At 52.0% G+C, this 25427-nt stretch overlaps 1 protein-coding gene across 1 annotated transcript in view; it reads right to left on the bottom strand.

Annotated features, from left to right (window-relative positions):
* The window catches only part of SGMS2 (sphingomyelin synthase 2), a 71849-nt gene extending 46799 nt beyond the window's left edge, over positions 1-25050 (bottom strand). The window contains exon 1 of the mRNA XM_055143523.1: positions 24917-25050. The gene's annotated coding sequence lies outside the window, so the exon portion shown is untranslated. The remainder of the gene's footprint in view (positions 1-24916) is intronic.
* Positions 25051-25427: the final 377 nt, after the last annotated feature.

Genomic DNA, 25427 nt, shown 5'->3' with positions numbered 1-25427 from the left:
GACACTGTTCCAGACTGGATTAGAACCCCGTGGCTGCCCTTCAGCCCCTTCTGTCATCCTCCATCCTAACAACTCAGTGAGTGCCACGGTTTGGTCATCACGGGTGGAGAATGACTGGGGTCTTTTTCTGCTCCACTGTAACCCCCCCGAAGGAAGGGACCCATCTAGAGGGTTTTCTGCTGCCTCCTTGGACCACAGCCTGTGGGGATGTGCCTGATGAATAATCCTGTCCTTGAAGGAAAGTCAGTGTTCCTGAACAGCTCCAAGGAAACGCCTCGCTAGGAAGTTAAGGCAGGCACCGCGATCCTGCACCACGATCCTACAATTGGGAATCCTACAATTGGGACATTACAGGATTCCCAGGCTGCTGAGACGGAACGGTGGCCGCAGTGGAGCCCTGGGGTACATGGGGCAGGTGTGGATGACGGGGAGAGAGGGGCGAGAGGAAGACCACCAAGTCAGACGGATGCTTGACGAGGAAAATGGCATTGTGAGAAGCCAGTGAAGCCAGTGATGTTTTCTAATTATAAACTCAAAATTAAAGTATCTTGAAAGGTCATTCTGTTCTTCCCTCTGCAGAATACAGGATGCACTCAAAACATCCAGAAATAGGAATCTTTTTTTTTTTAAAGTCCAGAGAGGGAGGTTCAACAAAGGATTTAAAAGCCCCATATCTTGCAATGGCATCTCTTGATTTTCCGTACGGTTTTCCATGAAGAAACCATCACCATTTTAGGTTTTCCCACCAGGACACAAAGTTGTTACAGCTCCTCAATTAATCTCCTTAGGGGAAAATACTTGAGAAACCACAAGAAGGTCACAAAGTATCATAACAGCAGAACTTAAATTGAGAGGGGCCGGAGAGACATGTAGCATGTAGCGTGGTGACCAGGGTTCAATCCCTGGCATCCCAGATGGCTTCCAGAGCACCACCAGGAGTGATTCCTGAGTGCAATGCCAGGAGTTACCCCTGAGCATCGCCAGGTGTGGCCCCCAAGCAAAACTAAAAACCAATATTCTTCAGAGAAATGCTTACAGATCTACAACTGAAGGAAATAATCTCTTTGTACCTTAATACTCTAAGTGAGAAAGTGTTTAACCTTCCTAGTGAACACAAACTCATATCAAAGAAATATGCCATGTTTTCGCATTAAAAAACTGGCCTAAAAATAAAAGGCTTGAGAGCTAGCATAGCAGGTAAGGCACTTGCTTTGCACACTGCCGACCCAGGTTCAATTCCCAGCAGCTATAGCACATGGTCCCCTGAGCCCCACCGGGAGTGATCCCTGAGTGCAGAGCCAGGAGTAGTCCCCAAACACCCTGAATAAAAATTAAACTGAAACAAACCAACTAAAAATATTCAAAAGGTCATTCCACTGCTCTCCGGGATTACTACAAAACAAGCTTCTTATAGTACTATAAAATAGTTCGCAAATACCCTAAGGTAAAGACTCTGTTCTGAGCTTCTGTGCTGTTGATAACAGAGAAGGGGGCTGCAGGGACAGTGCGGGGCGAGTTCAGTTGCTTGTCCTGCATGCAACTGCCCTTGCTTGGACCCCGGGCACCACACACGGTCCCCTGGGCATTTCCTGGGACAGCCCTAAGGACACCGACTCAACCTGCCCCCCACGGCTCTCCAGGGGTGGCCCAAGAGACCCGGGAAGCACCTTCATCCTCAGACCCTCACACTGACTGGCGGAGGACCACCAGAAAGAATCCTGGGGCCCCTGAGCATGCTTGGGAGGGCGCCCCCAAATAACAACAACAACAAAATATGAGCGAAAAACTAGGATCAACAAGACGGAAGGCCCAGGTACTGCTTACATAAACTAGCGGATGGACAGGGATTGGGAAATGATTTTTTTTTCCTGTTTGGTGGTAGAGAGACGAGAGGCAGGATCTACAACAAAGATCCTATGACCTTAGTTTATTTTCTTCAGAAATGTTAAGACATCGTGAGTTATAAAGCTGTTCACAATAGAGCTGTTTCAGGCATTCACGCTCCAACCCCACCACCAGTGTCCCCGTCCCCACTCCCGTGTCCCCAGGTCTCCTCAAACTCCCCAGCCTGCCCCGGAAGCAAACATAGGACAAATTCATTTCATAACCGTGCAATAAAACTTAAAGGAATGTCAAACAGAATTATTAGAAAACAAATCCATAAACGTCCGTTTGTGATGAATTATGATATGCTGTTGACCTTTCTTCCTCGGTAGAGGACGCCCAAACTCACCATCAGGGAGGGCCACGCTCAGGGCCCAGGATGGGGAGTTCCTCCTGCCCTTTCAAGTGTCATTTAACGCTTCTTGCAAAACTGGTTTCAAGGCTATGAATTCCCTAAGCTGTGGCCTGTCCGAGCTCTAGAGTTCCTCTAAATCTGAATCTACCGATTACTTTTTCATATTTAAAATGTAAATATAAATGCTGGGGGAAATGTCTAATGGTGACCGAGGGCAGATGGATAGATAACTCAAGTTTTCTAAAATAAACGTGAGCCACAATAGCGAAGAAGTTAAAGGCCTGGACACGGCTGGGTGGAAAGACACAACCCTGCACCTGGAATCAAGCACTTCAGGGCCCAGCACCCACCCCCCAAAAACACGTAAAGAAAACTGCGGCTGACATTCCCACATTTCCAGGACCAAATAAGTCCCATATGGTGGTCTCTCCCATATGCTCTCTTAAAACAGTAGTTTATTATGACAAACACAGCCCATTTGATATCCTATGTGCCGCGGATTTAAATTTAGGCCTCAATTTCCATTTGGGTCACTGCGTGTGGGATAAGCAAAAATGAAAACACTCCGTCCTGGAAACTGAGAAGCTTTCTTTTTAGCAAGAGGCGAACCGAGGCAACAAAGCACCACATGAAAGAGGGCTGCCTCTCCGGCTAGGTGCCGTGTAATTACACGCTTCCAGAAATGTGAGGAAAATGTACATATTTACTCTGATTATTTTAACTCTTATTCAAGTCAAGCCTGCCTTTGAAAATAAAAATAAAACTGGGTGTTTAAAGGAAACCAGACACGAGTAAATAAATTTAGGAGGGGTATTAGAAAGAAGCTGCCAGCGAGAGTTCACCTCTGGTCAGCGAGAAAGGGTGTTTGTGGGAGACTAACGCTTCACAACGTGCACGAGCGGTTCAAAGCTGCAAGGAAACGGCAGTCCACACTCCCGCCGGCTACTCAGGGAACACGCCGGTTCCCTCGGGGCCACTTGGGGTAGCTCGCGTGTGGGCGTTCTCTGGGGCTGGCAAATCAGGAAACCACCTTTAGATTCCAGTCACCTGGGTCTGAGTCGCTCGTTCTGCAATCGTTTCCTCTAGCTTCTGCTTCTCTCTCTGCTAGTCTTTTATTGTCCTTGCTCTTAAGGCTTCCGAGAGGTTGTTTACTCTTGCCTCCTCACTAGTTACCAGCAGTGTATCTGTGAGAAACTTGTTCTAAGGACAGCCAGGTCACTTGCATGTGCTCTTGGAGGAAGAAGGCTGGGGATGTACTTGGCAGCGGTGTGTAGCTGTGTAGCTTGTGTGTGAGACGCCGAGTCCAGTCATTAACACCTGACGAATCAAGGACAAGGCTACTTGTCTGCCTGGTACACTGTCACCCACCTCAGACAACCTCCCCCAGCAGACACCCAACAGCCCTTCCACAGGGTTTCCAAGCAAAGGACATACTGGCACATTTACACAGAACTCCACTTTCCGTAACAATCTTGGAGGAGACGATTCAGAGAAGGAAACGGACTGTCAGGGAAGTGGCCCTGGAGAGCTCCTGGGTGCTCACACAGCGGAAAGTACCAGAATAGGCTGAAAAGAGAGACAGGAACCAACGAGAGAAGGTGCTTGTAAGTGGATTTTGCAAACCTGGAGCAAGATAGCAAGCGATGAAGCAGAGAACCCAGAGGACTGGCATTGCGGACAGGGGCCAGGGGGAAGCATCAAGACGGAAACCGGAAGTCCCAAGGCTGAAGCTGAGGACCACCGGCTCTTGCTGTGACCCTGATCGCAGGACCAAGTGAGGCCCTGCTTTCCCCGTGACCTCCACGTCAGACAGGGAGCAACTGTCCCGCAGATGCGGGGAGGCAAGTCCAGAGTGGACACTGGGCAGCATCCTCCCGGCACTGTCCCACGACTCTCCCTAGCTCTCAGAGCAGGAGCCTCAGACTGCAGGTTCCCGGATACCACACATCACCTGCGAGAAAGGCGAGGGCTGGCCATGGACAAAGAACCTGGAGGAGTGGAGGGCTGGAGCGATAGCACAGCGGGTAGGGCATCTGCCTTGCATGTGGCCAACCCGGGTTCGACCCCCAGCATCCCATAGGGTCCCCTGAGCACCTCCAGGAGTAATTCCTGAGTGCAGAGCCAGGAGTAACCCCTATGCATCGCCAGGTGTGACCCCCCCCAAAAAAAAACCCTGGAGAGGAGTGAATCCTGCCCACCACCCTATGTGTCTAAAACCTGCTACAGGGAAAAAAGGAACTATTCATTTATTCTAGCAGCAAAGGGTTTCTGGCAGGGGTGGGGGAAGGTGCCCGGGGCTTACTCCTGGCTTTGGAGATGACCTGCTCTGGAAACCGTGTGAGGTACCAGGGATCGAACCTGGGTCTGTCGCATGCAAGGAAGGGCCCTGCCAGCTGCTCTGTTGTTCCAGCCCCTGTCCTTGCAGGAAAGTTTAAAGGTAACATGTAATTCCAGTTTTCCCTCGCATTTCTAAACAAATGAAAAACGTATAAAGAAGATGCAAACATGCGTACTCTCGCCGGTGAGGAAAGGCACACGCGTTCCCCACCATCCCAAGGAAGTCTAGTTAAACGTGATCAGAGATTAGCTGCTGAGCTCTTGAGAGCAGGGGAATATGAGGGGACCAGAAAGCAACGGGGTTCCTTGGGGGGAAAGAGCATAGACAAAATGTATTTTATTCCTATCGTGAGAGAGACCTGGAATGCATCTGACCCTCCAGTTGCTCATTCTGATCACTAAAAAGTCACTCTTACAGCTCAGTAAGGACCCAGTGAAACACAGGAGCAACAGGAATCATCCTGGCCTACACTTCGCTCAATGACGGAGTGGACACTTCCTCACGGACACTAACCAAAACAGACCCATTCTGGTCATAAGACACACACTCACAAACTTATTCAACAATCCTTTGTTTTGTTTTGTTTGGGGGCCACACCCAGTGTGCTCGGGCTGACTCCTGGGTCTGTGCTCAGGGCTAACTCTTGTGGGGATGAGGGAACCATATGCGGTGAAGAAATCAAACTCAGGTCGGCCTCATGCGAGGCAAGTGTGTTACCCACTATACTATTGCTTGGGTTCCCATTAAACTAATGAAAAAAACAGAAATCAATCTCTCTCTCTCTCTCTCTCTCTCTCTCTCTCTCTCTCTCTCTCTCTCTTCCCCTCCCTCTCTCTTCCCCTCCCTCTCTCTTCTCCTCCCTCTCTCTCTGTTCCTCTCCCTTCCCCCCACCTCTCTCTCTGTCTCTGTCTCTGTCTCTGTCTCTGTCTCTCTCTCCTTTTAGGCATTGTGTCTTGCAATATAGATGCTGAAAGCCAATACTAGTTTAGCCCCACATGTGGTCCCGAACCCTGCCAGGCGTGATCCCTGAGCACAGAGCCAGGAGGAGAAAGCTCTGACCACTTTCGAGATGCCCCCTCCAAGATACAAAGATTTTTAAAAACTAAAAAATAAGCAACACATTCCTATTTAATATATAGGTCAATGAATACATTTCAAGATAATTTTTTAAAATTCTAAACTTAATAAAAATGGAAATGCTGCTTATACAGATTTGTAGATGCAACAAAAACAGTGCTTAAGAGGGAATTAATAGCAGTAAATACACGAATTAGAAAAGAAGATCGAAATCAATAATATAAGCATTAATAGGAAACCAGGAAAAGGAATACATAAATCCAAAGGAAAAGAAAAGAAATAACACAAGATTACAACACAAATCAATGAAATAAAAAATAGGAAATCAATACAGAAAATCAACAGAACCAAAAGCTAGTTCTTTGAAAATAAATCAATAAAATCAATAGTTGTTTAGGCAGGCTCAAACAGAAGAAAGAAGGGAAGACAACCTAATAAATCATTAATAAAAGAGTATATCGTCACTGGTCCCACAAATGTTAAAATGATAATAAAGGGGTATTGTGAACAACTTTGTACCCACAAAACTGGCAGTGAAGATAAAATAAAGACTACTGAGAGGGCAGGGATGTGGCTGAGTGGTGGAACACTGCCTTCCGGCGCGAGGCCCTGGGTTTTATGGATAAAAAAGACAATACTGTTAAGAGATGAGCTCTGCCAGGCCTAACCTACACATTCAGTGAAATCGCAATGAAAATCCCCGAGTGGCATTTTGTGGACAGCATTGAATGGATCCCCAAGTTTATACAGAGAAGCAAAAGACACTTTGGAAGTTCTGGAAAACAAGATTCCTCAGTCTTCAAGTACCAGCTTTGAGACTTCCTGTAACGCTGCGGTGAAAAGCCACGCGGGGCTGGGGGAAGCTAGGGGGAGTTCAGAGTCCACAGTCCAGAGGCAGGGCCCGCTGCCCTCTGACAGGGGGCAAAGTCTCCCCAGCACACGAGTCTGGGACACCTGGTGATCCATTCACAGGAGCGGGGGCGGGGCTCTACACAGTCCTCACACCCTTTTCAAAAAGTAACTTGAACAGCAGAGGGCAGGGGACATGTCAAGGGGGACATGACAAGGGGGCAAGGTCACAGTGCTAAGCATGTGCTTTGCCTGCGGTGACTTGGGCTCAATCCCCAGAGCTCCCCGGTGTTCCATTCGGAGGCGCTCCTGAGCACTGAGCTGGGAGTAGCCCCTGGGCACCACCTCCAAAACCACCCCCGAAAAATAAATCATAATTTCAATGTAAAAGGCAAGATTATGAAACTTCTGGGCAAAAATGCAGTAGAAATCTTGCCTGACGTCAGATACGGAGATGACTTCGTTAGATCCTACACGAAAGGCTTTATCCGTGAAAGACATACTTGACAATCGAGAGGTCACAAAATTAAAGCCTGTGTTCTGTGAAAGGCAGTGTCGGGGAAAAGACAAACCGCAGAGGGGCGAGGACATCCACACAGGTTACATCTGACAAAGAATTGTTGCCATCCCACGGCCTCCCACGCTAAGCAACAAGAAAACAAGGCACCGAGTTCACAAGTCAACAGCTGGTCTTCCTTAGCGAAGATACCCAGACTGGGGCTGGAGAGAGCAGTCCTCGGTACCACGGGGCCGCGAGCATCACCAAGAGTGAGCCCGAGAACACGGGTGCTCTCGAGGGTGCCCTCAGTGCCTGGAGGAGTGACCCCGGGCACAGAGCCAGGATAAACCCTCAGGAGCAACCCCCGAACACCACCAGCTGCCATCCAATGGCACACCAAAACGGGGGGCGGGGAGATGTGGTACTAGACAACGCGCTGCGTGGAATGATGCTACATCTGCTATGTCAACGGGAAATGCAAATTACAGAACTCTGAGGTGTCACTTGACCGGTCAGAATGGCCAGAATGTGGGACAGGCTCCACCAAGCAGTGACGAGGACAGACAGCATCAGACACTCGCATCCGTGGGCGCGCCACTGCTGCCGCCAGTTTAGAGGGCAGCCTGGTGGCCTCCTTTTACACTTAGTGTATGTTTGCCACAGAGCCCAGAAACAGGCTCCTTGATAGCGACCCACAGGAGTTCCAGACTACACGAGAAACCTGCATGCAGATATTTATGGCAAGTTCATTCACAATTGTCAACATTTGGAGGTAACCAAGACATCCTTCAATCGGTGAACAAACAAACAAACAAACAGTAATAAATCAGACAACAGAATGGTATTCATTAATAAAATTAAATGTGCTGGGCCAGAGAAGTAGCACAGCAGGTAAGGTGCTTGCTTGCATGTGATTCCCAGTGCATGCCCACAAATCCCCAGATTTGATCCCCAGCACCCCCTCAGTCCCCTGCACACCTCTAGGAGTGACGCCTGAACACAGGGCCAGGAACAAACCCCGAGCATTGGTAGGCATGGCCCCCACACCGAAACCCCCAAAAAACAGAAGTCATCATTGGCTCATAACATGCGACAAATGAACCACAGCAGGACCAAGTTCCAAGGGGCAGAAGCCGGCATGGAAGGGGCGAGCACAGGGCCTCTCTGGATTTTCTGTCCGGTTCCCTGTGAATCTGAAGCTGCTTCCAAGACTGGACGGAGGCGTGAGGTCCAGGCGTCACTCTGCTCTGTGCTCCGACACGTCCACAGGTGACTCCATCTCTGTGCCCATGAAGTTCCCCATCCCAGGCATAGACTCACCCCGGCAGAGCCAGGCTGCACCTCGTGTGCGGCGTAAGGACACGCGAGACTCAGCACCCACTGGCAATTGTGCCATTTGCTAAATTGCAGCCTGACGGAGCTACCCTTAAGAGAAAACTTGTTTTGCCTCCAAAATGACACCTTTAGGACCAGCCCTTTGCTCTGAGAACTTCTCACAGCCTCCCTAAAAGGGACCCCTTAGCCTCAGGGCCCTGCCCCCAAGAGCCCTCTCTCAGGTGCCACGTTGCAGCTAAACTAAACGTCTCTTTCAGTCAGGCAGAGATTCGACTACAGCTTCTCAAAGGTATTTTCCTTCCATGTAGATCTTAACACTAAAACGTCTATGACAGCGTTTGTGAGGCTCCTGTGAATGACATCTTCAGCTCAGGACGGCAGAACCCGGGCTTTCCTCAGTCTGGAGCAGAGACCGTGCAAGCCCCAAGCCCTGCCCTGCGGGTGAGCAGGCCGGAGGCAGCCGCAGGACGCTGGGCTCAGAGCTCCACCCCACAGCCCCCTGCGGTCTTCTCCTCTGCTAGTGCTTCTTCTTGTTGATCGCCACGTGCACGAACATTGCTGACCTCCACGGCTTCAGATGTCGGACCGCTATTTAGAAACCATTCATTAACACCAGTGGCTTATAAACAAATGTTTAATAATAAAGCCGAAGCATCGGACACAACATTTGCTCAATACTTTTTCTCTGAGTCCACCGAAATTCCAAGTATCACTAAAATGAACAAAAACGTGTTTGCAAACAAGTGATTTCTGCCCCAAAGCATTTTGACACACCCCTTTCTTTCTTTCTTTTTTTTTAAATGGAAGGGACCGAAGGATACCAAGAACTCAAAATCAGCTAATTATTACTCAAAAACCAAGTTGGTAGGTATCCAACTGAGAGTGTCTTATGAAAAGCATTTTAGAAGCAAGATTCAAGGACACAATCTGAAACCAAACCGAAAATATCTCTGCCTCGCTTCCTCTCAGGGTGCTGGCAGCCGTGCTCCCGGGAAAGGGGCAATCAAGGAACGTGGGGACCAACACCACCGCTTACTTGTGGAGCGAGGGGTGCATAGCCCCATGCAGTGGTGCTCAGGCGGCATGGCTCATGACCATGATCAGAGATCATGGCAGTGTCCAGGGGGCCACATGTGGTGCCAAGGACTGAACCGGGTTGGCTGCATCCTACCTCCTGGGATGCACATTTTTTGTTGTTGTTTGTTTGGGGGGGGCACATCCGGCAATGCTCAGGGAGACCCCTGGCTCTGCACTCAGGAATCCCTCCTAGAGAGCTCAGGGGACCACCTGGGATTTCAGGGATCGAACCTGGGTTGGCTTCCAGCAAGGCAAGCACTTTATCGCCGTATTATCTCCCTGGCCCCCAATGGATACATATTTCTTAAATGCAGAATCAGAAGGGCCAGGGGGATGGTTTGCCTGTGCAAGGCCTGAGTCTGATAGAACCATGCACAGCCCTCCATGTTCCCCTGCCAGCAACACTGGGGTGGTACTTATGAAAATGGCAAATGTGGGGCCGGAGCGATAGCACAGCGGGTAGGGCGTTTGCCTTGCATGCGGCCGACCCAGGTTCAATCCCCGGCATCCCATATGGTTCCCAAGCACCGCCAGGAATAATTCCTGAGTGCCAAAGCCAGGAGTAACCCCTGAGCATCGCTGGGTGTGACCCAAAAAGCAAAAAAAAAAAAAAAAAAAAAGGCAAAAGTGACTCTTATGGGGCCGGAGCCATAGTACACAGGCAGCGTGTTTACCTTGCATGCAGCGGGCCTGGGTTCCATCCCTGGCATCCCACATGGCCCACCAAACCCCACCAGGAGTGAGCCCTGAGCTCAGAGCTAGGAATAAGTCCTAGGCTCCACTGGGGATGACCCAAAAGCCAAAAACTGAAACAAAGGTGACAATTAAAATGGTCATTGTGGCTTTGCTTTTCTTCTTTTCTTTTTTCATTTTTGGGCCACACCCATTGATGCTTTGGGGTTACTCCTGGTTCTGTGCTTGGGGATCATTTCTGGCAGTGCTCAGGAGACCACATGGGATGGGAGACCAAACCTGGGGTGGACTCGCGCAAGGCAAGTGCCCCCCCTGCTGTACTGCTGCTCCAGGCCAGTAACTGTTACTTTGCAGGGTGGGCAGCGTCTTGGAAGAGCGCTCCTGTCTCATTCCCACTCTGCTGCCGTAGGAACTGCCACAGAGACGGATGAGGCTCTCTACACGCCTTCCACGGGCATGGGGAGAGGCGGTGTGAACAAGAGGGGTGTTCCATGTCCTGGGCAGCGGGGGACCCAGCAGGAAGTCACGTCCACCAGAGAAGCCAGCAGGGGCCAACACTGCCTCCTGCGAACTTCTCCGGCCCATCCAGAAGCAGCCAGAGTGACGTTAGCCCAGTGAAAGAGCAGCATGAGGACCACAGAAGACGAGGAAATCTTGCGACTTGCTAACAGCACAGAGTACGGACATCTCTAGGTCTGTCTCCTTGTACGATATCGAGACACTTGGTTAAGTTCTAAAGTAAAGAAACACATGTATATGCATGTACGTGTAGACACGGTTCATATGTACCTACAGTTACCTACACATAGACAGGCAGGTATACAACACATATAGGTAACCAACAAGTCTCACAATGGAGACATTACTGGTGCCTGCTCGAGCAAATCGGTAGATAACCAAAGTTATCTGGATTAAAACTGTAAAAAATACTTTTCTCTCTCAGTTTTCTATTGAATGCAGTCTTTATTAGAGGGTGCGGGGGGTGTGGGTGGGTAATGATGGGGCATCAAATCAGTCTGGTGTGCAGAGTGAAGGAGAATCTCATCCTAACTGCATCAGGACAAGAAGGACACCCAGGCAGGCCTGGGCAGAGCAGGACACAGGATCATCTTAACTCTGAGAAAGTCCCGGAAAACAGCAAGACCAGAGGAGCAATACTATAATGTATCTCTTCCTGTAAGGCCTTTTCTAAAAATGTCCTAAGACACAGAAGGTGATGCTGGGGAGATGGCTGTGGGCATGCACCCCGGGGACCCCCACGCACTGCCCCTGAGCACTGCCACATGCGAGCCCTAAACAAAACACCAAAGCAAAATAAAGACAAAAGATTGACCGAGGTGGGACAACATCCTGTTACACAAAGGACACGCACGAAAGAGCGAACGAGCGAGAGTAAGGGAAGGGTTGGGAGAGGGAACTGAGCCCTGAGCGAACCAGCCCTTCAGTGGGTCTTTCCTTCAAATTAGGAAACTGATCCTTTCTAAGAACATAAGCTGACGAGGTGGCATTTCGGCACCACAGTGCTGTTATCTTTGTTACTAGGAAACATTTGCACAAAAACAAGATTTCTCTCCTCCTCTTGCTTCTCCGCGTCCACCTAAAGGAATAATCCTCCATTATTAGCAATACACTTAGTATCTCCACGGCAACTAGTATAATTGGGGTGTTGCAACCGGAGGATAATGAAGTGAAAACAAAGTGGTAGCAGGAATGTAGAAGGAAAAAAAAACGCTTCAACGTGATCTTGGTGGGAAAATAACGGCCTTGGGGAGGGGCTGGATGGAAAGAGGCCAAGCAGAGCCCTGCTGAGGCTGCAGTCAGCTGCTCTGAGACGCTTGTGCCACGGGGTAGGGAAGTTTCCAAAGAGGTGCGCTGTGTGGAGTAACTGCGGACGTCTGCACCCACGGAACTCGGGGGGCAGGGAGTGGGGGGTTTCGGAAACGGGTAAGAAGTCGTTTGTACATGTGACTCCCAAGAAGGTGGAGGGTCTGAGGAAAGGTCAAGCAAATCGCCATCCTGGACAAAAACCTCTTTGTGACAGTACAGCCAGGAGGCAGGGTGCTTGCTCCGCACGCGGCTGACCTGGGTTCGATCCCCAGCATCCCATATGAGCTCCCAAGCGCTGCCAGCAGGGAGTGATACTCCTAAGTGCAGAGCCAGGAGTAAGCCCCGAGCATCACTGGGTGTGGCCCCCAAAGGTAGAACAGCCTCCGCCCACACAAGATGGGCAAGAGGACAGCAGATGAAACCTGGGCGCTTTCGGGCTCCGGCCGGAGCCAACAGAGGTGGGCCAGGCTAGTGGAAAGGCCAGACGTGCGAACCCCCAGCCCATTCACTCAGACAACACGTACCGAGCATCTGTCGCCTGCGAGGGAAGCCGGGAGAGCGTCAAACCGTTGCTCGCAAGCTCAGTTCAGAAGGGAGCTTTATAGCAAGGCAGCGTGGCGACAGAAAGGCCTGAGCACAGACGGGACCCCAGCCCTGTGGGAGGAAAGACCCCCTGCGGGAAGCACCCGGGGACGGGTTCATTCAGAGCTGGGTCACTCCGGACCGCACGCAAGATCACCACCGAAAGGAATCCTCCACGTTGCTAAACCCCAACGGACAAGCTGTTCTCCTCTTACCCAACCCCTCGAGAGATTGCGACAGGCCGATTACCCCACCCCGCGCTGCACACACGGCCGTGGGGGCCCTTCCTCTTCCTCCCCGCCGCCCACGTGACCTCCATTAACTCGACCCTTTCTCCTCGCTGCCTCCAAGATCTCTGGGTGACTTCAGTTTCCATCAAGTTTCACCCACTGGCCGGCCCAACCCCTGACCGCAAATCACACCGGCCACCTGGCCTCTGTGGTCAGGAGGAGTGACAGGCAAGCCAGAGGACCCCAGGCCTCTACCGAAACTCTCTTCCTCTACTCTCGACCCTTTCTTGTCCATACTCCGCCCAGGGACCGCAGAGACCTAGTTCAAATGTACAGTCTGAACCGGGAGTGTTCCCTGAGCAGGCGTGGCGTGGCCTAAAATGAAAACAAACAAACGCATGTGCAGCCTTCTCCTTTCTATCTTAGTGCAAATCTGACTCTTTCCAATAAACCCTCCTGGGGGCGAGAGCAGCTTCCGGGCTACTCGCTCCTCATCACCAGTTTCCATCCTTGGAGGAACCGGTCCAGTCTGCACTCACCTGGCCCATGTGCGGGTTTAGTTTCTGACGAACCCTTCTCAACACCTTCTCTCTCAATACACTCCCTGGCTGCTGGTCACCGCAGCTCTAGACGCCAGGATGAAGTCTAGTAATACTAATAACACACGTTAGGGAGTCCAGGACACAGCAGGACACTGGGGGGAATGCCTCCTGAGATTTCAGAAGGAGTGAAGGAGGGCGGGAACTGAACCCGTCACCTGTGCAGTGGAGGGATCTGAACAAGTCCGTACATTATGAAGTCTAGAAAAGACAGGAAGTTGCTGATAAGAGTAGCTTGCCCAGTGGCTGGGAGAATGTTCTGCTCTGAAATGCTTCCTCTACCTTTATTTTCTCCTCACAGATATGCCCTCTGTGCTGCCTTCCTCCCCTCCTGCCTCAAATGCAAGAGAATGAGTCAGAGGCCTATCGGGCTGAGCACCCAGGGGGCCAGGGCGCAGGAAGTTTCTGAAGCCAGACCCAAACTTACCTCCCCCGTCACTTCCCCCACAAACCTTCACATTCATAGGAGAAAAATAATTCTGCTTAGATATAGTTCTCCTAAACAAAATATAGTTCTCCTAAACAAAATAGACATAGTAAAAATAAACAAAATATACTCCTAAACAAATACATCTCCTAAAGATATATTTTGAGAAGGTGGGATGCTCTCAAACAGTGCTCTGTGCCCCTGGGGTCATTCCCGGTAGGGCTGGCAGTTCCATGCTTGGGCTGTGCAGTGCTGGGGCCCATCGGGGCCATAGCTAGCAGTGCACAGGGGGCACGGGACCATCCCAGCGAGGCTCAGGGGGCAGCTGGTGCTGGCATTGAACTGGGGTTAAGTGCAACCCCTGTAGTCTCTCCTCAGCCCCCACATATCGGTGTTAAAGAACTGCAGGTAGGAGAAGGTCCTTCGTGGGGTAAGAGCTTCCGATTTTCTTAGGCTTCCATAAGACAGTCTCTACACTTTAGAAATCGATATAAGTACCTTACACCATCCACAAATTCTTCTACCTATACTTCCTTAAAATAGTATGAAAAAAATTTCCAGGTTGACTCACATTTCACTTGTTTTGTTTGGGGGCCACACCCAGCTCTGCTCAGGGTTTCCTCCTCCGTCTGCACTCGGGGCTCATTCCCGGCAGGGCCGGGGCCCACACCGGGGCTGGGATCCAGGTCAGAAGCCAGGCAAGCCCTACCCGCTGCAGTAGCTCTTTGGCCCCACATTTCAGTTCTTAAAACGGAAGATGATGGACGTTTCATTTCTTCAACTGATATTATTCCTACACTGGGCAAAAGTACAATCCTGGACTGATGGCATCATCTCCAAATCACCAAGTAAACTGTGACTGTGGGTTCCTTCAGAAACAAACACCAACCCCTCCCTCATCACTCTTACTCGGTTTATCGTTGTTTTACTCGGCGGGGGCGGGAGCGGGGGGACCACATCTTATGGTGCTAGGGGCTATGTCAGCGATGGTGCCCGCGGTCACTCCCTGCAGTGCTCAGGGGACCTTGTGGTGCTGAGAGTCAAACCCAGGCTTCCTTCATGCAGAGCATGTACGACAGCCCCTGCACCAGCCCCGGCCCCGGTTTTCTCTTTTCTATTCTAGTAACTGACACACTGACTCCAACAAACTGTGTGTCCCAGGGGCCTGCTGGCACTGACGGCGGGTGAAGGACTACGCTGGCACAACGAAGGCCGCGCACTCTCATTTGTCGAGTTCACGGCGGTTCGTCAGACCTTCCTCTAGGCCGGTGCTCGCTCTCAGGGAGGGCCGGCAGAATACAGGCAGGCCGAGAGAAACGGGAAGGGAATCCGGGCGGCCCCGGCTCAGGTGGTCAGCTGAGCGGTGCCCCCACCCCGGCCCCTCGGTGCTCGCTCTGACACGGGCACACAGCGCTGGGCGTGCACACCTTCCTCTCAGCCACGCTGCTGGGAGCCGTGCAGGTCGCGCCAGGGCTCCCGACACTTAGGAAGACTTCCTTGTGAAGCTGTGCTGAAACCGTGCTGCTGCCAATTTAAATATTTGCTGGCGACGGAAATATAGAGAATTATCAGAAATTAACTCCCTCCACCCAAAGGGGCTCCTACAACAGCCCTCCCAGGGCAAACACTTGCTCCCCCCTGCTGTGCTCACGACAATCAAGCCCGAGACCAAGCCCCTCTCTGCAGGGCTGGCCGGGAGCGAATCTAAACACAGACTGTTCTGACCCTCCCGGCGTGGCTTCCTGTCGCTGCTGTGGAAGCCGCCACGTACTGAGTGGCTTAGAACAACACCAATGAATTTTCTGACAGTTCCCAAATGAGAGTGACAAAATGGGTCTCTCTGGGCTCAGACCGAGGCCGGCGGCTGCAGGCCCTTCTGGAAGGCCTGGGGCAGATCTGCTGTCCTTGGAGACGGCCCTGCTCCGCCCAGGGTTGCTGGCTGGCCCTCGCCTGCTCCTCTCCTAGTGAGTTAAAGCGATTGGAGTCGACTGCCCATGGATTCCAGAAGCTTCCTTAGAAGGCTCCGAGGAGCTGCTGCGAGCTGCAGGGTTGAGAGCGGCCGCCCCACGGCCCACCCGACCACGTCTCCTCGGGAAGCGTGCGAGGAACACCACGCCCCAGAAGATGCCGTGCAGAGCCTCAGACTCAACTCGCATAACTGTCAAACAAGGTTCTTTAAATTAAAAGATTTTTTTTAATTAAAAATAAAATTAAAAAAAAATCACGATCCCCGATGCCTACTGCATGGGGCTTCTTGGGGAGGCCCCAAGACCCTTCCCGGGCACCGCTGGCTTCCCAGGCTGGCACCTGCTCAGCACGTCGTTCAGCCCGGCAGCGCCCCCGGCCCGGAGAGGCACAGAGGGCACTGTTCCCCTCGGGCAGAGAGGACGGCGACCCGGGACTTGCTCGGACAGTCGGTTAGGTTCTGAGCGGCCAGCGGGAGTGGTCAACCTTCCCATCAGCAAACGCTTAAGGCGCTCACGGTGCGCCAGGATGCGTCTGGGGGAGTCTAGAGGTGCTGCTCGTCGACTCCTAAGACACAGCTACGGATGCTGCGCCCGTTTCCGGGAGCCTCCCGGGAGCCCTCAGGTGAGACAGAATTTGGTGCAGGAGCGGCAGGCTTGACTGCAGACATCGGTGAGAGGGACCGAGCACCCTGCACTGCATCACAGCGGGAGGCCCCAGGGGGTCACGCTCTGGGGGCTGAAAGACGGGAGACAACTCATTTCCTACTTGGACTGTGGGACACTCGGCTTGAAGGGTTCCCAGGGCTCACGGGCCTGCTAGTGCACCCTAGACCCGGCACACATGTGGGTGCAGAAACCCCCGTCACCCCACCCACACCGGGGGTGGCTCCCAAAGAACCACAGGAAACAAAGCGCCTGTTCCTGCCCTCCCCGACCAACACGCTCTGTACGACGCTGGGGTGTCGGAGCTTTCTCGCTGCTACTGGAGATGAGGGAAGACAGACTCGTGACCGTCCCCTCCCTCCCGCCCCCGACACACACACCCCAGGCCTGATGCGAATGCGCAGAGCCCAGGTCTGTGACACACAGAAGGGGAAGGAGGAAGCAGCCGGGCTTAAGATCCGCGTGCTGGAGGCGGGAAAGAGACCAGAACCCAGAACCGGAGCTGGCATTGTTTAAGGAAACTCAACCGGGCCAGGACAGGCCCAAGGGGTAGGGCGCACGCCTGGCCTCTGGGGCACCTGGGTTCGATCCCTGTCACTGCGTACCGGGCCTGGGATGATCCCGGGAGCCTCCAGGTGTGTGTGAGCCCCACCCCCCCCTCACTGCTGGATGTGGCCCCATCACAGCAGTAATAAACACTCGAAGCGGTTTCCCCTTTGACACCGAGGCAACAGAGAAAGACTGCGCGGATTCTCAAAGCCTCACAGGGAAGGAAGGTGACACGGCCCGGGGTTTCCAGAAAGGACTGGAGCCTGCAGGCACTTTGGTTTTAGCCCGGAGAGACCCACTGTATCGTTCTGACTTGCGGAATTGTGAGAAAACTCATGTGTTGTCTTAAGCCACGGTGCTTGTAGCAGCTTTTACAGGTGCCGCTTACAGGCCAAATGCGAGGGTTCTTAGGAACCCCGAGACCACAGGCTTGAGTCACCTACACGGTAAACGCCGTCTGGTTCCGACTGCACAGCTCAGTGATGGGGCACCTTCGAGGAAGCTGTCGGGGTTTCCCGGGGGTGAGTGTGTGTTGGGGGGGCTGCAGCACGGGTGACACCTCCTGGCCTAAAGGCAACACAGACCAGGGGCCTTCCTTGGAGGGGCTGCAGGACACAGAACGCCCAGCCTGCCCTCTCCCCGCAGCCGTGGACAGACCAGGAGCCGAGGGACGCGGGACGCATGAGCCTCACCTCCCGCCTCGCGCCGTCCGGCCTGTGGCCTGTGCCTTCCCTCCCCTGTCCTGGCCCTGCGTGGCGGGAGAACAGCCTCCAATCGGCAGGACCCCAGAGGGCAGGACCCCGCGCCCGTCCTGCCCCAGCTTCTGTGCTCGTGGGAAGCCCGGAGCTGCAGCAGGAGGGAGGGGCTCTCTCTCTCTCTCTCTCTCTCTCTCTCTCTCTCTCTCTCTCTCTCTCTCTCTCTCTCTCTCTCTCTCTCTCTCTCTCCCTCCCTCCCTCCCTCTCTGTCTCTCTGTCTCTCCCTCCCTCCCTCTCTCTCTGTCTCTCTGTCTCTCCCTCCCTCCCTCCCTCCCTCTCTCCCTCCCTCCCTCTCTCTCTCTCTCTCTCTCTCTCTCTCTCTCTCTCTCTCTCTCTCTCTCTCTCTCTCTCTCTCTCTCTCTCTCTCTCTCTCTCTAGCACAGGCTTCCCTGCGGGAGTCTCAGTGAGAGTTTCTGCTTCTGCTACTCAGAGCGCCCCCTGCCCTGCCTCATGACCAGGGTTAAGTGTCCTTGACCTAAAACCATCCCCCATCCCGGGCCCTGCATGAAAACTGAAGCCTCCCCCTGCCCTTCTCTTCTCCTTAGAGGCACCAGACACACTCACTGGATCAGCCCCTCCCCTCCAGTGGAGGCGGTGAGGAGGCCCCTTCCAAGGGTTGTCCGGGGGCCTAGCAGCCCTATTCCCAGCAGGCTTGGCACTAGGAGAGGGGGCCCTGCGCACCCCTCTCTTCCTACCTGGCTCTCCCTCTGGCGGCCTTTCTCCTCCCTCAGTCCCTGCCAACTGGGAACGGGAGCTTTTTGCCCCAAATCTTGTATGTCTAATAACCCAACTGGAAACAGGCGATCCAATTCCAGGGACAGACATTCACAGCCCCCCCCCCCACTCCCGCCAACTTTCTACAATGCAGGTGCTCCCAGTGCCCCTCAGTTAGCCAGCTGGCTTGACTCAGAGGATCGCACGTTCTTGGCACACACGGATATGCCAGGTGAGAAGAGTCACGTCAGACAGGGGTGTCTGGGAGCTCTCTCAGTTTCACCCTGACATCTGGGCAGTGCTCGGTCCACAAGGAAATGGAAACTGTGTGACGGTGAGGGGAACACCATGCACCTAGGGCTCTGAGAGTCACCCAGGTGACTTGGAGTGGCCACCTTCCTCTGATTCAGTGACTCTGTTATGGGGCCACACCTGGGTGCCTGTCACCCCGCACCTCTTCATCTTTAACTATTTCCAGAGGCGGCTTCACTTATTATTTTAATAGGGTGAATGTGTAGTGAAGGAAAACAAACGAATAGAAGACAATCCAGTGAATGCTGCTACTTTTGTTAAGTCTAAGAAAGTGCACATGTTTGGAAAGTTCAGAGTGATACTATGAAGCAAAGAATTTTAAGGGAAACCAAACATGGAATCCACCCCCCTGCCACGGGAGACTGGATGAAATAGCAGTGTCAACAAACTCAAAGGAATACTACTCTGCTGTGAACAAAAAAAATGAAATCAAATCACGCTTGGGACAAAATAGATGATTCCTGGGGTGAGAGGAATAAGAAAGTGAAAGAACTATCAGATGTTTCCATTGATTGGTGGAATATAAGTAACTACAGCAAGTGAACTGGCAAGGAACGTAAAACGAACTCTTAGGCATAGTGAGAACCATGCTGGCCAACAAAGGCTAAGGTGGGGGCGTGGTGGCAGGAATGGGTAGAGGAATGTTTCTGATGACAGGACGGCACTGGAATTTTGGTGGTGGGTGGTGAATCCTGTACACATACGGAGGTATTAACTATACTTTTAAATCCCTTAGTGTTGTAAGCTGCAATGTCCTCCCATTTTTCATAGATTTGCTCAAGTGGGCACCAGTAACGTCTCCATTGTGAGACTTGTTGTTACTGTTTTTGGCATATCGAATATGCCACGGGTAGTTTGCCAGGCTCTGCCGTGCGGGCAGGATACTCTCGGTAGCTTGCCAGGCTCTCTGAGAGGGACAGAGAAATCGAACCCAGGTTGGCTGCATGCAAGGCAAATGCTCTACCGGCTGTGCTATCGCTCCAGTCCATATACACATATATACGTATATATTTAGAAGAATAATAATCGGAGCTATTAAGAGAGCATAGTGAGAAAGCCTTGCATGCAGGTGGCAGCGTGTGGGTGCTAGTACCCCATACGTTCCCCTGAGTCCTGCTGGCACTGACCCCTGAGCACACAGCCTGGAGTATTCCCTGAGCACAGCCAGGTGTGGCCCAAAAAAGAAGAATAACTAGAATAAATCAATTAGATTCTCCAAATTCCTCTTTGCTCTCACTTCTTCTCTAAACTGATCATTTTAGATGATACTTTAAAAAATGAATTTTAATTTATTTTAAATTATAAGCATATCACCTAACTAGGTAGAATCTGACATCTGGAAAAACCGATTGACAAATAACTTAGCCTATTCCTATTGTAATTTTTTTTACTTACCTATTTATTAATTTTGGTCTTTGGACCACACCCAGCAATGCTCAGGTCTTACTCCTGGCTCTGTGCTGAGGGGACCATATGGGGTGTCAGCGATTGAACCTGGGTTGGCAGCATGCAAGCAAACACCTTCTGAACTATCTCCACAGCCCCTTCTACTTTAATTCTATCAGTTATTTCTTCAAAATTTGCTTGGAACTTTAGGTCACTGTAAGAAATGAATAAATCGATGTGATCTGGGTTTATGACAGATGAAGCTGTACATGGCAACATCCTTTATCAAAACCATCAAGATAAAACAACTAGCTTTGGAAGTAGAAACATAAACCCAAAGCAAAAATTAAAATTTGACTCAGAACAGAAAAGAGAGTATAGTATAATAAAACTTAAGGGTTTTGCTTCTGTCTGGGTGTTTGTTTGTTTGTTTGTTTGTTTGTTTTGCAGTGCCAGGGCCTCATAGCGCAAGATATGGGCCACACCGCCAACTCCCTTGCCAAAATTTACTGAGTGGTAGGGTTCTTGGCCTGCATGTGTGAAGCCCTGGGCTCATTTCCTAGTACCACACATGCACACACACACACACACACACACACACACACACACACACACTCCAAACTAGAGATACTAAAATGAAAAAAAAAACTTTAAAGTTATAACAAAAATTAGCCAATGGAAATGTCTTCCGCTCTCATTAAACTAATCCAGAAATGTCCCATGAAGTATATATTTTTCAAGAAGCCATCACAAATGTGTATAGATAGAAGTAACCTATTTAAAATGGAGGATTATTCTAAACCAAGTGATAAGTCTATTAGAGGCAATATCTGAACATTTTAATTTGTCTAGTCTATTGGGTAAACTACAGAAGTAGAATTTCTTTCAGAGAGCTGTCTTGCAAAATTAGCTCTGTTCCATTCTACTCTTTCCCAAGAAAGAAGTTTAGTTTTATTGCTAATAATAATAGTAGTACAAACACCAATAGTTCTTTAGGAAAGCCTGTGTGTTCACTGCCACAGACAAATCAATCCCTTATGTAAGGAGAATGTGGGTCCTAATGCTGAAAACTCTTAGGACAAGCATGAAAGGAACACAGGAATTAAAATCCTTAAATTTTAAAGAGAAAGAAGAACGTCTTCTAATTCTGAATATTTTAAAAACATCTAAATTAAATATCATCATTCACTTTTAAAAGGCAAAATAACTAAAATAATTATGGATATGCATTCAAATATAGCTGGCTGGAAAAATATTTAATGCAGAGTTTCTTCAAATAGTGAAAACTGGAAACAGACTGTCTTAAGAGAGGGGATTACTTACGGAGGGTGGCAATCACAGCAGAAAATCATGCAAAATCCCACATCAGAGTGCGCCAGTGATACATACAAATGTTGATATTGGGGACATTTTTCTTTTAAAGTTAAAAATAGCACGTAAAGAATGAACCCAGTTTTGTTTTGTTGTCGGGGACGGGGTTCCAGGGATCAAACTGGGCCTCAGGGCATCAAATGCACAGAACCTGCTTCCTACCACTGAGTCACAAACCAGCCCCGGGCCAGATTTGAAAAAAAATAAAAATCTTTCTAGATTTTGGGGGGATCACACCCAGGACTTCCTCCTGGTTCTGCACTCCTGGCAGGAACCGGGGACCATTTGGGGTGCTGGGGATCAAACCCAGGTCAGCCGCATGTAAGGCAAGCACCCTGCCTGCTAAATTATCATTCTGGCCCTGAAGAAAACACCCCCCAAACCAAAAATGTTCTAAATGTGTGACTTCAGGAAAGTGACTTCATTTCTATAAATCAGCTTTCTCCTCCATACACACACACAAAGAATATAGTACCTATCATGTAGGATAAGAGTGAGGAGAAGGAAAGATTCTGCGTAAAACAGCAACTGGCACATTACCTGGCCCAAGAAAAGTAATACATGTAATGCAAGTAGTACACACTGTGGTATGTGAGATTTTATTTTTTTGAGATCATAATGTTATATTCTGAGTGGCAGCTGATCTGTCTAACCTGAACTTTTAACTTCTACAAGTAACATATTACTTATAACAGAAGAAAAATTAATAAGTCAGACTATTTGTACATAAATTATTCTCTTAAAAATGTAGGGGCTGATGAGATAGTAAGAGAGCAGGTGTTTGCTGTGGCTGATCGGGGTCACTCCCAGCACCCTAAGGTTTCCTGAGTGCCTCTAGGAGTAACCCCTGAGGGCATAATGCAGGTGTGTCCCCAAAATAAAAAGAACAGCAACAAAAATGTCCGTAGTCCTTTGGTCACTGAAAATAAACCTTGGTTGAGCTGAACTTACCCTTCAGATGTAATTTAAACAAAGCTTCTCTGAAACTTTAACTGAAGGTCTAGGTCTGTCTACAACATTCTTATTTAGATTCCTAAGACTGGGCTTGATAGGAATGGCTGAGCCCCAGCCCCAGATCCATTAGGAAGCAACTAGCTTTGGAAATATCAGTGGAAAGCGGCCTAAGGTAATCTGATCATTTTTGGTTTCCTGAAAGCTCCCTGTCCACTGCATTTTTCACTCTTATTCTCTGAGCCTATAGACTTTCTCCACTGGAGTGTTTGTCTGGGGGCAGTCTTTCAGTGTGAGAGCATCCAGCATAGTCACTGGAATATAGTAATCGCTCACTAAATAAGCCATCAATAGTCCAACAAATTAGATAGATCTCTTAATGTTAGATCAGGACAGAGGTTGACCATCGCCCAATAGAAAAATTATGTAAAAATGAGTAGGCAACTCTTAGGGCTGAAGAGACAGCACTGCGGGTCAGCCATTTGCCTTGCATGTGGCCCCAGTTTGCTCCCTGGCATCTCAATGGTCCCCCAAGCACTGCCGGGACTTGAGTCCTGAATGCAGTGACAGGAGTGGCTTCTGAGCACTGCTGAGTGTGCCTCCCCCCCCCAAAAAAAATAGAATAAAATAAAAGCAAACAAACATCTCAGTTTAAAGTATCACATCTCGGGGCCGAGCGACAATGCAGCAAGTAAGACACTTGCCTTGCACCTGGTCAACCTGGGCTTGAGCCGCCACAGCCCGTATAGTCCCCTGAGCCCCCCCAGGAATGATCCGTAATCATCCCTAGTCCACCAGGAGTAAATGCTGAGCACCTGTGTGTGGCCCAAAAAACAAAAACAAAGTATCACTTTTTGAGCCCGTGAACTATTACATCAGGGAACTAGCTTGCCTGCCCTGACTTCAGTTCAGCGCCCACCAGGAGCCGCCCTTGACCAGAGAGCCGAGAACACACCTGGGGGGGGGGGGGTCTCAAAACCGAAATAAGTAAATAAACAAAATACAAACCCCAACTATCACTTCCTTTAAAACCACAAGTCAACCCTGGCTGGATCCCTGGTACCCCATGTGCTCCCCAGCCCTGCCAGGAGTGACCCCTGAGCACAGCCGGACGTAGCCCCCAAACAAGTAGACGGACAGTTCCCGTTTGCATTTTACTACCCAGCCTCTCTCTACGCTTTGTTTCGTTCCCACAAGAACGCAGTGTTGAAGCACTTTGCTCCAGGGGACCAGGCGAGAAGCAGTTTGCTCCAACTAAGCCGCAATTGCGCACGTCCCTGCCTCCCCGGTCTCAGGCTCTCCAGGTCCTGCTACCCAAGATCCCCCACAGCTCCTAGTGGCAACCCTCCCCCAACCTTTGACCCGAAACAAGGTTGTTATGGATAAGACAACAACAAACACAAAATCGGCTGCAAGTAGATCTGTAAATAAAGTACACGGCAAAGACAAGGAGCAGAAGCAACGCGGCACAGCCTGCAACCCTTCCCAATGTTTCCTAGGGCTCTATGAAATTCCAGAGGAGAGAGAGTGACCAGGGGCAGGAGCTCGGAGGCGGCCAGCGCTACCTGGCAGGTTCATAACTCAACCAGGTCTACTTCAAAATGAAACCAAAGACACCAAATTAAACATTAACTTCTCAAAAAAAAAAAAAAGAAGAAGAAGAAGAAGAAAGAAGAAGAAGAAGAAGGAGGAGGAGGAGGAGGAGGAGGAGAAAAAAACCCAACATTTCAGCCAGGGGACTTTCATGAAGTCAGACTAGGAGCAATCCAGGCTGGCCGCAAGAAACCCAGGCCTGGTCTTGGGAGAGGCGGAGGGGGAGCGTCTGCGCGCACTTGGTCTTCCTGGACCTCGGGACCTGTCACCTGTCACTTTGGGCCGCTGCTCTGTTTGCCCGGAGCGCGCGCCCCTGTGTTCGCGGGGTCCCTCTGCTACGTTCCCCTCGCGGCGGGCATCTCCAGCCCGGGGGTCTCGCCCTGCGGGTGGGCGAAGCCGCGGGCTCCCCCCGAGGCCAGCTGGAACACGCGCTTGCCCGGGGGCGCGCGGACGCTCGGGCTGGTCGGGGCTCCCGTCCGCGTCCCGCGCGCCCCCGCCGCGCACGATCACAGTCCCGCCCGGCCCGGCGACCGGGGGCCCGAGAAGCCCCCTGGACCGGCGCCCGGGCGCCCGGGAAAAGTTCGGTTCGCCGCGGAGACCGCGAGCGGAGGTGGCAGCGCGCAGACGCCGCGACAGCTCCGTGGGAAAAGGGTTTTCGGGCCATCCCGGCGCGGGCCGGGGGACCCCGCGCGCGGGGCCGGCGGCGGGGCCCCCCGCGCGCGCTCGCGGGACCCCGGGTCCGGCCGGGGGCGGCCCCCGCGCGTCTCCGGGCGTCCCTCCCACCCCGGCCTCCCGCAGGGCGCCGGCGCCGGCCCCGGCCCCGTCCCCGCCCCGGCCCCGCGACAGCCGCGCCGCGTCGCCCCCGCCGCCCGCGCCCACTTACCCGGAGCGGGGCCGAATGAATGAGGCGCGCCGAGCGCCGGGCGCCGCACACGCATCCCGGGGCCGGCGGGGCAGGGATGCGGCGGGCCGGGGCGGGGCGGGCGCCGGACCCGAGCCACGTCCGCCGCGCTCCACCTTCCCGCCGCGCCCCGCCCGCCCCGCGCCCGCTGCGGCGGCCGAGGGCGGGTCCGCGCGCCTGACATCACTCCCGCCCGCGCGCCGTGACTCACCGCCCGCCCGGCCCCAACTTCTCGGGGGCCGCGCCCGGGGACTTGCCGGGGCGGGGCCGGGACCCCCCACCCCCGCGCCGCCCCTCCGGGTCACCCAGCACCCCGCCACGGGCCCGGGAGAACAGAGCGTCACCCCAAGAAACGGCAACCCCAGCCCGGCCGCTCCCGGGGAAGGCTCCTGGTGGGGTGCTCCCCGGGGTGGGTGTCCTCCAGCGGGGCCGCCCCCTGGAACAGGCGCCAGGCCGCGTTGCTGGGCTTTGCCATTCGCGCATCTACCGGGCA

This window comes from Sorex araneus, chromosome 6 (assembly GCF_027595985.1).
Source record: "Sorex araneus isolate mSorAra2 chromosome 6, mSorAra2.pri, whole genome shotgun sequence".
Lineage (NCBI taxonomy): Eukaryota > Metazoa > Chordata > Mammalia > Eulipotyphla > Soricidae > Sorex > Sorex araneus.
This window is presented reverse-complemented; position numbering and strand designations above follow the sequence as displayed.